A 15,516-nucleotide genomic window follows, 5' to 3' on the forward strand; every position below is an offset into this window, starting at 1 on the left:
GTTCCCCCCAGCTGCTCAGGCAGAAACTCCCTCCATGAGCTTGCGGAGAACCTGTCAATCATCCCCAAAGATGCCCAAGGGAGAACGCGCGGTTGCTAAACCACCCCAGTTTTCCGCCCCTAACCTACCACAGGAGTGGGGGTCAGATCTCTATCTTGGCCCCCCGACTCCCCCCTCTAGCTGCGCCAGCTCACGCAGCGACCGCTGCAGGTCCTGTAAGAAGATGGCGATCCCCCGATCAGACAGGTGAACGCCATCATCCCGGTAAAGCCATGGCCGGTCTATTGAGATAAGGGGATGGGGTACTACCACTCCACCCAATTCCCTAACCGTTTTACCCATAGCCCTATTCACCCGTCGCCTAGCCCGGTGAATGGCCCTAAGGGAAGAGGCGTCCCTCCACACAAGCCTAGGTAATATTTCTGACCACACCACTTGCGTGGTGGGCCATACCTCACGAAGCCTTCGCAGGTCTTCGCGTGCCTGGATGATCAGCGCCAGGCCTCCCAGTATGCACAGGTCATTGCCACCTAAGTGCAATACCAGCCACCTGGGTGCGGCCACAGGACGCTGCCCACCCAGACCCCCTTGGGCACGACTCCAGGAGCCGCCCCCCATATTGCCGGGCGCAGCCACAGAATGCTGACCGCCCAGCAACGCCGGTAGGAGACCCTCCCACCGCATACCTCTCCGGCCCATCCATGTAACCTTGACCCACTGCCCCAGGGACAGGTGGGTCCCGATGGCACTCCTGGCTGCCATGCGGCCGGCCCAGAAAATCATGCTGTGGCCACACAGCAGCGCCGTCGGTTTCGTGTTAGCCTGGGGACCTGCAAGAGGACACACACACAGAGAGGTTACCTAGCCTAAGCCCTGCCTAGGATCCTCAGCGGGCCTAACATAACCCAAATATGCCGCTGACCGCCAGCGGCCGATCTCCCGAATCCGATGGGCCGGGAAACCAGAAATAGCCACGCTAGTGGCGGCGCCGATACGGAACGAATGCGTTCCATAACCGGCGGGATCCATGCCCACCTGGGCCATCGCCCTGGATACTAAAGCCCAAAACTGGAAACGGGTCAGAGGGGTACCATCCCAATGTCTAAACAGGTACCCCGGGCCCGACCCCCGAAGACCACAATAAAGCTGTAGCGCAGCCACCGGACACACCGACTGGTCGGTGGCCGCACTAAGTTGTATGGTAACCCCTCTGCGTAGCTGATCCGTCTTAGACCGCCTTACTACAAGGGAAACCCCCTCTTGTCTAAAGGCCAGATCAGCATACTGGAAGGCTCGGAGCGAGGTGTCAGCCTGAGACGAAGCCATGGCCTCGCTGACCCGAAGGGCCCCAAAGAACATGACACAGGCCGCTGCCCTAAAAAGACGGGCCTCGTACAATGAGGAACAGAGACTGTCAAAAACCACGTTGATTAAAGACAGCTGCTCCACCGTCAGAGCCTGACGAGTGTCACCTGGGGCCCCCGCTTGCTCCCTAAACCAGCCTTCCAGCATCTTCCGGATGCGAAAGTCACCCGAAAGATCTGCAAACCCCCCCCGCCTTGGACAGAAAGGCGAGGCCGGCTAACCGGGACCGGATCGTCCTAACTGACAGGCCACGCTGCCTAAGTTGGATGCAAAACTGGGCCAAATGCTCTACAGGGACAGGCCAACTAAGCTGGTAACCCCTGCCCTGCCTAAACTCCCCAAACTCCTTACCTGCACGCTGGTATGCCCTGAGGGTGCCGGGCGCTACAGCCAAGGAGATTGCCCGGGATGCCTCGTCTCTCCACCACTCTGGATCCCCCCCAGACTCCAGAGGTGGCTGGGGAACGCTTCTGGCAACTCTCGGGCCCACGGGGCCAGGGTCCGAAACCTGGACAACTGACCACGGGACAAGGCATCAGCAACCCCGTTATCTAACCCGGGGACATGCTTAGCCAAAAACAATGCGTTTAGAGACAAGGACCTGTGCACAAAATGGCGGACAAGCCGCATGACCCTGTCGCTCTTCGAGGACAGGGCATTCACCACATGGACAACCGCTAGGTTGTCACACCAAAAGTGCACGGTCTTGTCCCTAAACTGCTCCCCCCAAAGCTCTAAGGCCACTATTAAGGGGAAGAGCTCCAGGAACGTCAGGTCCTTAACCAACGAAGAGGCACTCCATTCCGGAGGCCATGCCGACCAGCACCACTGGTCACCTAACACAACCCCGAAACCACAAGTCCCCGCGGCGTCAGAGCAGAGCTGCAACCCAGCTTCCAAGAGAAGCTCGTGCCTCCAGAAAGACAAACCATTAAACCTGTCCAAAAAATCCCGCCACACGCCGAGGTCAGCCCTGACCCCAGCGCAAAGGCGGGTACGATGATGGGGCAAACGGAGCCCCTTCATCGCATCATACAACCTCCTGGAAAAAGCCCTTCCAGGAACAACTACCCGACAGGCAAAATTAAGAATGCCTGCCAATTCCTGGAGCTGCCGTAGGGTCACCTTCCGGCAGCCCAGGACCTCATCAAGCTTCCGCTTAATCTTTACCAACTTCTCTAGGGGCAATCTAGAAGATTGCTCCTCTGAGTCCAATTCAATACCCAGAAAGGTAATCCTGGTGGCGGGGCCTTCGGTCTTCTCAGAGGCTAAAGGCACCCCTAATTGAGCACAAAGGGCTTCGAAGTCCCGCATCAAAGCAAAACATTGCTCTGAATGCGCAGGCCCCGCCAACAGGAAATCATCAAGGTAGTGAACGACCGTACCCAGACCACTTTGCCTCCTGAGCGCCCACTCCAAGAAGGTGCTAAAACTCTCGAAAAGCGAGCACGAGACAGAGCACCCCATGGGCAAAGCTCTGTCCACGTAATAACCCCCCTCAAAATGGAAGCCCAACAGCTCAAAGTCGTCTGGGTGTATGGGGAGGAGCCGGAATGCCGACTTAATGTCGCATTTACCCATAAGGGCTCCCACCCCACACTTCCTAACCATAGTCACGGCTGCATCAAAGGATGCATACCGGACTGAACACAACTCGTCAGGAATGAAGTCATTCACTGACTCCCCTTTTGGAAAAGACAAATGGTGAATCAACCTAAATTCACCACTCGCCTTTTTGGGGACCACACCTAAGGGAGACACACAAAGATTCGGGAAGGGCGGTTCCGGGAAGGGCCTGAGGACCCTACCCTCGGCCACCTCCTTCCGAATCTTCTCCCTAACAATGTCTTCATGTCCAACAACTGACCTAAGGTTATCAGACATGAAAGCCTTCCTAACACCCATGTAAGGGATCCTAAATCCCTCCGAAAAACCTAGCAAGAGAGCGGCCGCTCTCGAGCGAGGGTGGTAGTCACCCAACCAACCCTCAAGCACCATTAAATTAATTGGGCTGGGCCCCTTTTCCCCCAGCAGGCGGGGGGGCTTTGGGAGACCAGAGCCTTTCTTTTCAACCCCCTTCTTGGGGCGGGGGCACACTGCTGCAGAATGGTTCCCCCACAACTTCCGCAGGCGTGACGAAACCTGCAAATGGGACGGAAACACGCCCCCTTTGCAGCGAACTCGTGACACACTAAAGAGTCCCCTTTTCCAACGGCACCCGCCACGACCTTGGCCGGCACGGGCGTCGCGGGCTCCTCTTCCATAAAGTGACCGCTATCGGTCCTATCGCAGCCCTCCTTCCCTGACATATGCGTGGCCTGGAACCACAGGTCCGGAACCACCATATCCCAAGGCAAGTAGGGGTCATGGGCAATACGCATTCTGAACCCCTTGTCGTAATGCCTCCATATGGTGCCCCCATATTCAAAATGGGCCCTCGCTATAAGGTCGATGTACTTCAGCAAGGCAGCGGCCCTACCCGGCTGCCTCTGAATTACCACCGACGCAAAGGTCAGAAAGGCGTACAGCCACGAGCTGAAGCATTTCGTGACCTTTGTCTTTTTAACCTTCTCCCCAGGGACCACCTCCTTGTCCTGTTTAGGGACCTCCCTGTTCAAAATGGAGAAAAGATCAACATACTCCCCCCGCCAGATTGCCTCCTTAACTGACGGGTGAAGATGGTACCCTAAAGGCGTCGCGGGCAACCCACAAGGGATGGCCCCAGGCTTGATGCTGGCGAACGGGTCCCACACCGTGGTGGCCCCCGAGCCCAACACCCCAAGCCCCGGTGGATACATGAACGGGACCGGTGGCATGATGGCCGGTGGAGGAGGGATCCAACCCCCCACCCCCGCCCCGGGTGGGACAGGTACCCCCGCCGCCCCCACTGGCGGAGCCGGCGGGGACCAGACCTGTCCACAGGTGCCTGCAGCAGTCCCCATAAAGCTGTTGCCACCCCCCAAAGCGGGCGGGATGAACCCGGGACCCTGGACGGGCAAGAGTGGTGATGTGCCTACATGTGGTGCAACCTCACCTGCCCCGTAAGGGGTAGAAGCCATCCACGGTGGGCCCATCCTGGATGGGCCCTGGAACGATGACCACTGCCCCGACTGGGCCATCTGCCCGGTGTGGGCCATCTGCCCGGCGTGGCCCGTCTGCCCGGTGCCCGCCATCCGCACGTTGTGGGCCACTTGCCCCTCTGGGGTCGACTCCTCTTCGGGGTCTGCGCCCCAGGCTGCTGTGGCAGTCGAGGAAAGCCCCTCCGGGCCCGCCCCCGACCGCCACCTCTCCAAGTCGTCAAGCCGCTCCAAGACCCTGGCCCAGGAGAGAGAAGGGGACATCTCGGGTTGAGGGACTGTGGGCATAAACCCTACCACCACCCCCGCCGGGATCCCCCCCGGGGGGCCCTCTGCCGCAGCCCGAGCCCGGGCAGACGGCCTGGCAGCCCTCCTAGGCCGCACCACTGGTTGGGCCGGGAGGGCCTTAGCTTGTCGCTTTTTAGGGGCCATAACAGCAACTACAAATCTAATGTTAAACAAGAAGGGATAGGGCGGGACCAAGCCCTCTCCCCAACGGACCCTGGACCACTTGGGCAAGGCCTGCCTGAAGCAGCAGGCCACAGCAGTCAAAAACCCGCTCAGGAGGCCAATCCCCCTTCCCAATGGGCAACAAGGCCCAACACCAGGCCTTTATGCCCAGGCCACAAGCCACCCAGCGACCCCCGTGTGACCGCGAGGCCACCAGAAGGCAGCACCTCCCACCACCCAAAAACAGGCAATGAGGCTCCAAACCGGAGCGGAGCCCAGCCGATGCTGGCTCCGCTGATATCAGGAAAGGCTTTTGCTTGAACCACAGGCCACAAAATGGCGCCTCGCACGAGGTCGCCAAACAAAATGGCCGCCGGAGCAGACGAACGAACGTCTGCTCTTCTCTGCAGTCCGGGCGAAAAGGGAGAGCCCCGGGCCTGCTCGCCCTTATATAGGGCAAGCAGGCCCCGCCCGGACCAATCAGGAGCCTGGCCAATCAGGCCCTGATCTCCCGAGCGAAGTCTCGCAACGCGAGACTTCGCCTGGGATCCAAGATGGCGGCCGCCATGAGGGACCGTGTCTCCCGGTCCCTCCAGCAAAGCCTGCCAGCCGGGTAAGTCCGGCGCTGCCCTTTCTCAGTGCCACTGCGACTTCAAATACACACTGAATAAATAGTTGTAAATTGAGGACATTGTACATTGTATTCAACAACAAACCTTCAACTCTATAACATATTCCATAATTGTAGCTTTATCATATGCTTTCTCAAAATCAGCAACTTCATTCCCTACAGTAGTACATTTTTCAATGATCTTATGAAGGCCAAAATTTGTTTTCCATATGTCCTGCATGGTATAAAACTGCCTTACTTTTCAGATTTTGCTAATTCTAACTCTTGTATACTTTCAATTGGAATTCTGTCAAACAGTTTCACAGATACGCTTGACAAAATGAATTTGTTTTGGAGTATGTCCTTACTATGTTTCACTTTGCACAGAGGGACAATAATAGCTTTCTTCCATTAGCCAGCCCTGCACCTGCATCGAACAAGTCACAAAGCCATAAGCCAAGAAAATTCATAATTTTTTTGTTACACCATCCAGAACATCTGCAGCCTTAGCATTTTTCAATATTCTCAAAGCATTTATGACTTTCTTTTCATTGGCTACTAATATTTCACATTTGTTTCAATTTCATTCTTCAACATATTGCTATTGTTCCTAGATAAATTTCATCTGCATTGGATAAATGTCAAATTAACCGCTCTAATTAAGGAAAAGAATACATCCAACTTTGTTTGTACTCGGAAACCACTTTTGGATTTTGTGCTTGAGATAGAAAAATATGAAACATATGATAGATAAGTATGTTTTCATAGATACTGTATGTCTAATATGTTTAATTTTTTTACATACAGCAAGTATATAAAAGTTTAAAAAATGAGGTTACAATATGATTATTTTATTCTACTTTACTGAAAAGAAGAGTTGCTGCACTTTATGGTTATAGTGCAGGCAGGCTGACAAGCATCCAAAGTTTGAACGCATGACCATGGTCATAATCTTAGGCATGGGCCCTAAGTCACAATTCATAGGTCACATGTAGTTCTAGACAGGTAGTAATGCAGACCCACAAGATAATAAAAAGTATACAAGATAAAATAAGTTTGTTGTTTATATCAGGAGTGAAATCCAGCAGCTACTAACATGTTCTGGAGAACCAGCAGCAGAAATTTTAAGTAGTTCAGAGAACTGACAAATACTACCTCTAGATGGCCCCAGGAGTGGGGAGGGAATGGAGATTTTACAGTATCCTTCCCCTGCCATGTCCACCAAGCCACACCACTCCCACCAAGTCACACCCACAGAACCAGTAATAAAAGAATTTGGATTTCACCACTGTTTTATATGCATTAACAATATTACAATATATATTTTATATGTATCAATGTCTCTTCTCTCAATGTGGCCCAGATAAGCCAAAAGGTTAAGCTTCAAAAGAGCCGAGATGGCACAGCAGGTAGAGTACAGTACTGCAGGCCACTAAAGCTGACTGTAGATCTGCAGGTCAGCGGTTCAAATCTCAGACTGACTCGGCCTTCCATCCTTCCAAGGTGGGTAAAATGAGAACCTGGATTGTGGGGGCAATATGCTGGCTCTATTAAAAAGTGCTCTTGCTAACATGTTGTAAGCCGCCCTGAGTCTAAGGAGAAGGGCTGTATAAAAAAAATATCGAATAAATAAAATCGAATAAATAAACCATGATTTCAAGAGTTGCTGAAGAAATGGCCATTGAGGTTACTATAATATTTAACAATTGAGCTGCTTCTAAGCTCCACTGCTAGGAGAAAATAAAATTTTAAACTGGATGCAAGAATTATATCTTCTTCTGCTTCCTGCTAGCTTGGAATATGTCAGTCAGAAATTTGTGCTAGTGAATGAAGTTATGATTAATACCTGATTGCTTATCATTGACATGTTATCATAATTAATTGGTTTAGAGAAAAGACATTCAAATTAAATATCTTCAAAAGTGTTGGACTGCATACATGTATGAATGAATCAATTTGTGATTCATGTTGGATAAACTTCATAGTGCAGTAGCTTCATTGTGTGATCTGAATGCTTGTTTTGTTTGATAGCATCACATCCACATCCTTCCCACCCAAAAGAGGGGAATAAATAGATTGCTGTGGTCCAATGAGAATACTGTAAAATAAATGCCTGGAAAAGAAATATGTAAACTTTATGGGTAGATTCTTTAATCTATCATTTTTAATTTTTAATCTTTATAGAATAGCAGAGGAAAACTGATAGATAGATAGATAGATAGATAGATAGATAGATAGATAGATAGATAGATAGATAGATAGATAGATAGATAGATAGATAGATGAGGAGACAGTTAGATGAGGAGAAAGATTGGCTAAAATGCTTTATGGGAATTCAGAAGAATCTTTCTGTGGTTTTCCAGAAAATGAGATTCAAGATGTGCTGAAACAGGACACAACTCTGAAAAAGATGCAAATGTTCATGTAAGAGGCCCAATAAAAGTTCCCAATAATGTACTTGGAGAAAAGAATCCTCAATCTGAGTATTGCATTAGCAATACTTTGCAAAATCTTCAGAAGAGAAGGATTTAGGGGTAGTGATTTCTGACAGTCTCAAAATGGGTGAACAGTGCGGTCAAGCAGTAGGGAAAGCAAGTAGAATGCTTGGCTGCATAGCTAGAGGTATAACAAGCAGAAAGAGGAAGATTGTGATCCTGCTGTATAGAGCGCTGGTGAGATCACCTTTGGAATGCTGTGTTCAGTTCTGGAGATCTCACCTACAAAAAGATATTGATAAAATTGAACGGGTCCAAAGACAGCCTACAAAAATGGTGGAAGGTCTTAAGCATAAAACTTATCAGGAAAGACTTAATGAACTCAATCTGTACAGTCTGGAGGACAGAAGGGAAAGGGGAGACATGATTGAAACATTTAAATATGTTAATGGATTAAATAAGGTACAGGAGGGAAGTGTTTTTAATAGGAAAGTAAACACAAGAAGAAGGAGTCACAATGTGAGGTTAGTTGGGGGGAAGATCAGAAGCAATGTGAGAAAATATTATTTTACTGAAAAAGTAGTAGATGCTTGGAGCAAACTTCCAGCAGACGTGGTTGGCAAATCCACAGTAACTGAATTAAAACATGCCTGGGATAAACATATATCCATTCTAAGATAAAATACAGGAAATAGTATAAGGGCAGACTAGATTAACCATGAGGTCTTTTTCTGCCGTCAATCTTCTATGTTTCTATGTTTCTTCTCCCCTTAAAGTTGCTCTGAAGTTCCCACCACAGAAGTCTAAGAAAAGAAAGAGTGAAACAGTTCTAGATATAAATTGGATTCAGAGTCAGAAACTGATGAAGAAAGTGCCCTCAAATTCTTGGAGAGAAGAGCTTTAAATATAAAGAAGAAGAAGAAAGCTCTGTTTGAAAAGCTAATGTAAGAAATAAAAAGTGTGTCTGGAATTTTTACTAAGTCAAGTAACAATAGCAACTCCTACTCTGAAAGCCCAGCATTGTTCAAGGAAATCAATGTGTAGAAGTGCTCCAAGGAGGAATCCAGAAAGATATTCTAAGACAGCGATGGCATACCTCTTTTGGCTCGGGTATCAAAAGGTGCCCACACTCTATAATGCAATGCCCTTTCCTGGCACATGCACACAACCATGTTGCTGTTTTTTGCTCTCCCCAGAGTTCAGGAAAGCTTTCTGAAGCCTGGGGATGGCAAAAAAATATCCCAACGAGACAACCAGAACTTTGGTAACGAAACGGAAGTGGAGCTGCTCTATTACTTATCTTCAGATAGTTGCAACCGGGCCTTGTATACTTCAGTCCATTTCTTCTGCAGTCAGCAATGCTTTTCTTAATGCCTCTGTAGCCAGACCAATCAGGAACACTGTTATTAGCTGCAGAAGCTTTTCCTAGAGACCTTTCCTGAGGCCGCTGTAGCCAATAATAGAGCTCTGGATTGATCTGGAGCTCGGTTATTGGCTACAGTGGCCTTCAGGAAAGCCTTGCCATCTGCAGAAGAAATGGGGTATGGTGTGGGAGGCCTGGATGCAACTGTCCAAAGCCGAATAAGTTCCTGAAGAACTCTGAGAAGCAAAAAGGAGGCTGAGCACACAAGTGAATTCTGATTTGTCCATTGGGCTGTTTTTCACTGTCTTCAGAGTTCTGGAGGCCTAGGGAGAGTGAAAATGGCCAAAAAGAAAGCTGAAAATAAGCTGACCAGCTGATATAGGGCAACTCCTCCTGTGCCCTCAGATATGGCTCCGCATGCCACCTGTGGCACATGTACCATAGGTTCTCCATCATTGTTCTAGGCTTCATGCAAGGTCCAGATCCCTAATAGAAGGTCTTTCAAATCCAATGCCTATGGAGGAGAATGAGAAGGATTTACCTATTGAAAGAAGAGGGGGGAGAGATGATGGGTGGGTGGTGGGTGGATGGATGGATGGATGGATGGATGGATGGATGGAGAGACAGACATGCAGACAGACAGATTATTTTGAAAACAAAGGTTTTCAATGGAGCTAAAATGTTATTCACTTCAGTTTTGGCATGACTTCCATTGAATTACAGAAAATTATATTTTTTGTATTCTAGCACACAAATTACATATTTACAGTCCTTGACCTTTCCCAATACCTGGGTGAAATTAGCTTTTTCAGAAGGGCAAATTTAAATGTAGATCCATTTATGTCCTCTGTACCTTTGCTAAGGAAACAATGCAAGGGAATCTTTGGTAGAAAAACAGACCTGACTACAATGAAAAATTAAATAATGCATATTTGAAAGCAAGAATGTGCTGTAGAACATGTCTGAATGAAATATATTATGTTTGTTATCTGAAACTACTGTATTATTCATATACTCAGTTGCATTTTGCTTACTTTTCTGACATCAAAATTAAAGAATAAAAGGTTAATCAGAGACAATGCTAGAATTTCAAATAATTTAGAGTAGTAAATTGCAAAGATCAAATTAGTTTGACATAAAACTCAAGCTCAAAACTTTTCCCAGTAAGGTAGTCCTCGACTTACAACCACAATTGAATCCAAAAGTTATGTTCCTAAATAAGAAATTATTTAAGTAAGTTTTGCCCCATTTTATGACCTTTTTTTACCACAGTTATTAAGTGAATCACTGCAGTTATTAAATTAGTAACACTTTTGTTAAATGAATCTGGTTTTCCCATTGACTTTGCTTCTCAGAAGGTCTCATACGACCCTCCAACCATCATAATTATGAACCAGTTGTCAAGCATCTGAATGCAAATCACAGTGCTGCAGTGGTCATTAAGTGTGAAAAATAGTCATAAGTCACATTTTTTCAGTGCCACTGTAATTTTGAACTATTAGTAAATGAACTGTTGTAAGTTAAGGACTACCTGTTGTACCACATGATTCTTGACAAATGTATATTTTATTTTATGTACGCTGAGAGCATATGCACCAAGACAAATTCCTTGTGTGTCCAATCACACTTGGCCAATAAAAATTCTATTCTATTCTATTCTATTCTATTCTATTCTGATTTCACCTGTAATATATATATATGGATGTCAGCCTCTAAAATCAAAAGTCAATAACATAGCAATCATGATCTATAAGTAACCTATTATATGTAAATCTGAGGCAGAGCGATATTTGTATAAGCATTAGAAAATCTTGACCAGTGCAAGTTTCACTTTCAATCACAGGACATGGGCCTTATTTCTCAGTCCGTGTTTTAAACAGTCTTATGCAGTTAACATAGTATCAGAGTTGGAAGGGACCTTGCAGGTCATCTAGTCCAACTCCTGCCCAAGCAGGAGACCTTACATCTGCCCATACCTATGATAGAATTTACAATCTCCTGATTGTGAGGCAAGAGCTCCCCCTCTAGACCACAGCATTTGGTTGGTAATCTTTTCTACAAAACAACTTAATCGGCTTTGCATTTATTACACACATATACTTTCTCTCCTGGCTTTACAGTCAAACAACTAATTTGGCTAATTTGCGGTGGAATTTCTTGTTCTTATGGGCAAGCTGAGAATAATGCTATTTATTAGCCAAACAAAATGGACGCAAATCAGCCTTCTTTAGGACTGTATGACTGTAACTTGTTGCTTATATTCAAAGATTTTTATTAATATTGATTGTTTCTTCATTGCTTATTTGACCCCTATGACAATCATTGTTGTACCACATGATTCTTGACAAATGTATCTTTTTCTTTTATGTACGCTAAGAGCATATGCACCAAGACAAATTCCTTGTGTGTCCAATCACACTTGGCCAATAAAATTCAATTCTATTCTATTCTAATTTTGGATTCAAATGCCCCTGTTTTGAGAGCATATTGGAGGAAGATAACTGAGATAGCTGTTTACCAGAGGCAAACAATTAAGTTGCTTTTCACTGCCCCCTAGTGATCCAGACTGCTGTCTAACATTAGGCCTCTACTATGTGGGGCAGCCACTCTCATTTTGGGGTTAGACAGGTGTGCACATAGCTAAATATGGTTGTAATCACCAGCTTATTAATTTCTTATATGGAGACCATAAACAGTGGTAGAAATGTAGATTATGCTTCAGACTGGTAGTTTCTCTTTTGTTTATTTTGAAAATATGTTATCTTTCCATTTTGTTTAAATAACTAATCTAACAATCAACCCTGGCTGCTCTTTAAAAGGCCAGATCCTGAAGATGAAACTCAAATACTTTGGCCACCAAATGAGAAGTAAGGACTCACTGGAGAAGAGTTAATGCTGGGAAAGATTGAGGGCAAAAGAAGAAGGGGACGGTAGAGAATGAGGGAATGAGATGGCTGGATGGGCTCACTGAAGCAATAGGCGTGAACTTAAATGGACTCCAGGGGATGTTGGTGAACACGGAGGTCTGGAGGAACATTGTCAATGGGGTTGTGATGGGTTGGACATAACTTTGCAACTACCACCTAACAACAACAAAACTATTAAAATTATGGGAAACACTTAGCCTGTTAGCTTCAAAGGGACTTTTTTTAGAACTTAGTTTTAGAAGCCACCTAATTCCAGCTATACCCCTGGGTAGCTTAGAATTAATTTGAAAGGTTGGGGGAGGGGAATGGGGAAACCAAGAGAAAGAAGAATTATGCATGTCCAGAAAACATAACAAAACAATCAACAATTGTTTTTAGTGAGCACACATGAGACACTCTGGAGATTTGGGTTTTAGATTTTTAGCATCAACACTTTCCAAGCAGGCATGCTTTGGCTCATTTTAAAATAATATTTCTTTTATAAATACATGCTATTTTCTCTTTCCTTTTTATTCAAAACATTGTTACCTTACTCTCTTCTTCCAAATGGGAACTCTCCAGGGCTTATGAAATAAAATGGAATGATGTACAAGAAATGTAATGATGATGGACAAAATGTGGTAAAGCAAGTTCAGATATAGTTCTTTAAATTACAGGTTTTTTTTTATCACAAATAGCTGTGATTGAAACAATTGAGGAAGCCTAATGAAATGGCAGGGCTGATGGAACAGCTTGCCTTCACATTCCTCCCACTGCTGCATGCAACTTGATGGTGTTCCCTGCTGCTAGATGACGACCAGGGCCAAGGTGAAACATCACTGTCCTTTCATCGTATTGGGCAGGTATTAGCTCTCTTATAGGGTCAATTATAATGCAATTGCTATAATTCAAGGTGAAAGTCACTAAAACTTGCACTGTTCATATGATAGCCTTATTATCTTTCAGCTTGACTTTCAAGGTTAAGCCATTGCTGAAACACTTTGGGGAAGTATGATTGGGGCTGTGTACATTTTACAAGTGCACCAGGGTGAAGCTTTGGGAAGGGAAATGTAGAAGAATCTCAATTACTTGCTCTTTATGCACTCCAACTCACGAAGATATAATTTTCTACCCATAGGAAATATTTACATGCACTTGGAGTTTGGAAGTATGCATTGGAACATAAGACAAAGTTGAACATGTGAAAACCCTGGAACATTTATCTTCATTTACTTTCCTATCTTTTTCTCCCTCTCCCCCCTCTCGCCCTCCTCCCCCCTCTCTTTCTCTCTCCTTTTTTCTCTCTTTACAGAATTCCAGGAAGTGACTTCCATAATTTTATAATATATTAATTGAATGAATTATCTATTATTCATTTTTAAAAAGATATTTATATATCAATAAGTGAGTCCAACTTAATAAAAAAAATCCAAATATATGCTCATTGCAGTACTTAACCAAGTATTTAATTTTGTACTTTTCTTTGTAACTAAAAACTTGTAAAATAGAATTGCCCATTGAGAAAACCCAACTGTACCTACAATTCTCCATGGATTTCCTTGGTCCATGAGCTCTACAGAAATCTTTTTCAAGTATGAATTATTTGCATTGGGATGTTGACTTATAAACATGTCATCCTCAATGGACAAAAACTCTTTGATCCTAATAAAGCCACGATAATTGGCTACAATATTGCACTAAGGTAGTACAACTCCCATGGCTTGATGTGTATTTGGGTAATTCTAAAATAATTTGAATAGCAGTGCGTTGTTTTCCTAGAGATGGAGTTGAGTGAAACTTACATATATTAAATTTGGCTTTGCACTTATGCTCTACTACAAGTCAATGCAATTGCTATGCTCTGATTTATAGCTTTGCTATTTGTTTTCATTCTTATTTATCAAGCAGCAATAACACTCTCAGCTGGGAGGATTATTGACCGTGATTCATGCACCTGTGGACTGGAAACACAAATTAAATTGAACAGAGGGCAGAGTAATTATGATTAGGAGAACTTCAAGCTGAAGTTAGTTATCTAAATTACTTATAAACTTTCCAAGGACTTTAGGTTGCCTAAGAAAAACAAACATCAAACAAGATATGAATCAGTAAATAAACATTGCATCCATACTATTTGAATCCCTCTGCTTGATATAAACAAGTCTGATATTTGTTTACTATCAGGATTGGCAGCACATTCTATGTTCAATTCACCACCCACACTACCTAATGCAGAGGGTGAGCTTGAGGATTTTTTAAAGCCTGAAAATAATTTTAAAGTGGTGCTATGTGGGGATAAAGATGTCAAACCCAATTTAAACATCTGCCTCACTGTGCAACTATCTATAATAATGTAAATTTCCATCTGTCTATTATACAAGGCCACACTGCTTGGACACACATATACTACACCCATAACTTATGACACTCTATGTTATTGGGAGAATTTGATGCAAATGAAGGCCAACATCAAGTAAAAATATGGGAGCTGTAATTTTACAACATAATGTATATGATAATAATGTATTAAATGTATATGCTGCCTGATTTGCAGAAACTCTAGAAGATATGTCACAATATTCTATGATAGGTGCTACAGATATCGGGATCCAATCTGAATGTAGAGGTGGGGAGTATTTCTAATGTAATTTACCAAATCTCCTGCATGGATCCAAATAGGATCTGTGTCTATATAGGAAAGATGGGGAGGAAGTTAATCACCAGATTGCAAGACATGTGAGCGGTCAGACAAAGAGACCGAAATTCATTGATAGTCTCACATTGCAATGAACGAGGATATGTATTCAATTTTGTAACTACATGGGGCTACCTTTGAAAAGTGTTCGGAAACTTCAGATCGTGCAGAATGCAGCTGCGAGAGCAGTCATGGGCTTACCTAGGTATGCCCATGTTTCACCATCACTCCGCAGTCTGCATTGGCTGCCGATCAATTTCCGGTCACAATTCAAAGTGTTGGTTATGACCTTTAAAGCCCTTCATGGCACTGGACCAGAATATCTCCGAGACCGCCTCCTGCCGCACGAATCCCAGTGACTGATTAGGTCCCACAGAGTGGGCCTTCTCCGGGTCCCGTCAACTAAACCAGTGTTTCCCAACCTTTTTTGAGCCGCGGCACATTATTCATATTTTCAAAATCCTGGGGAACACTGAACGGGGGTGTGTGGGGTGGCGGCTAAAGAAAAGTTTTGACAAAAAAAAAATCTTCCTCCATTTCGCTCTATTTCTCCCTCACTCTTTCTCTCTCTTCCTTCCTTCCCTTCTTTCTCTCTCTCCATCCCTCTTTCTTTCT

This window comes from Erythrolamprus reginae, chromosome 2 (genome assembly GCF_031021105.1).
Source record: "Erythrolamprus reginae isolate rEryReg1 chromosome 2, rEryReg1.hap1, whole genome shotgun sequence".
Lineage (NCBI taxonomy): Eukaryota > Metazoa > Chordata > Lepidosauria > Squamata > Dipsadidae > Erythrolamprus > Erythrolamprus reginae.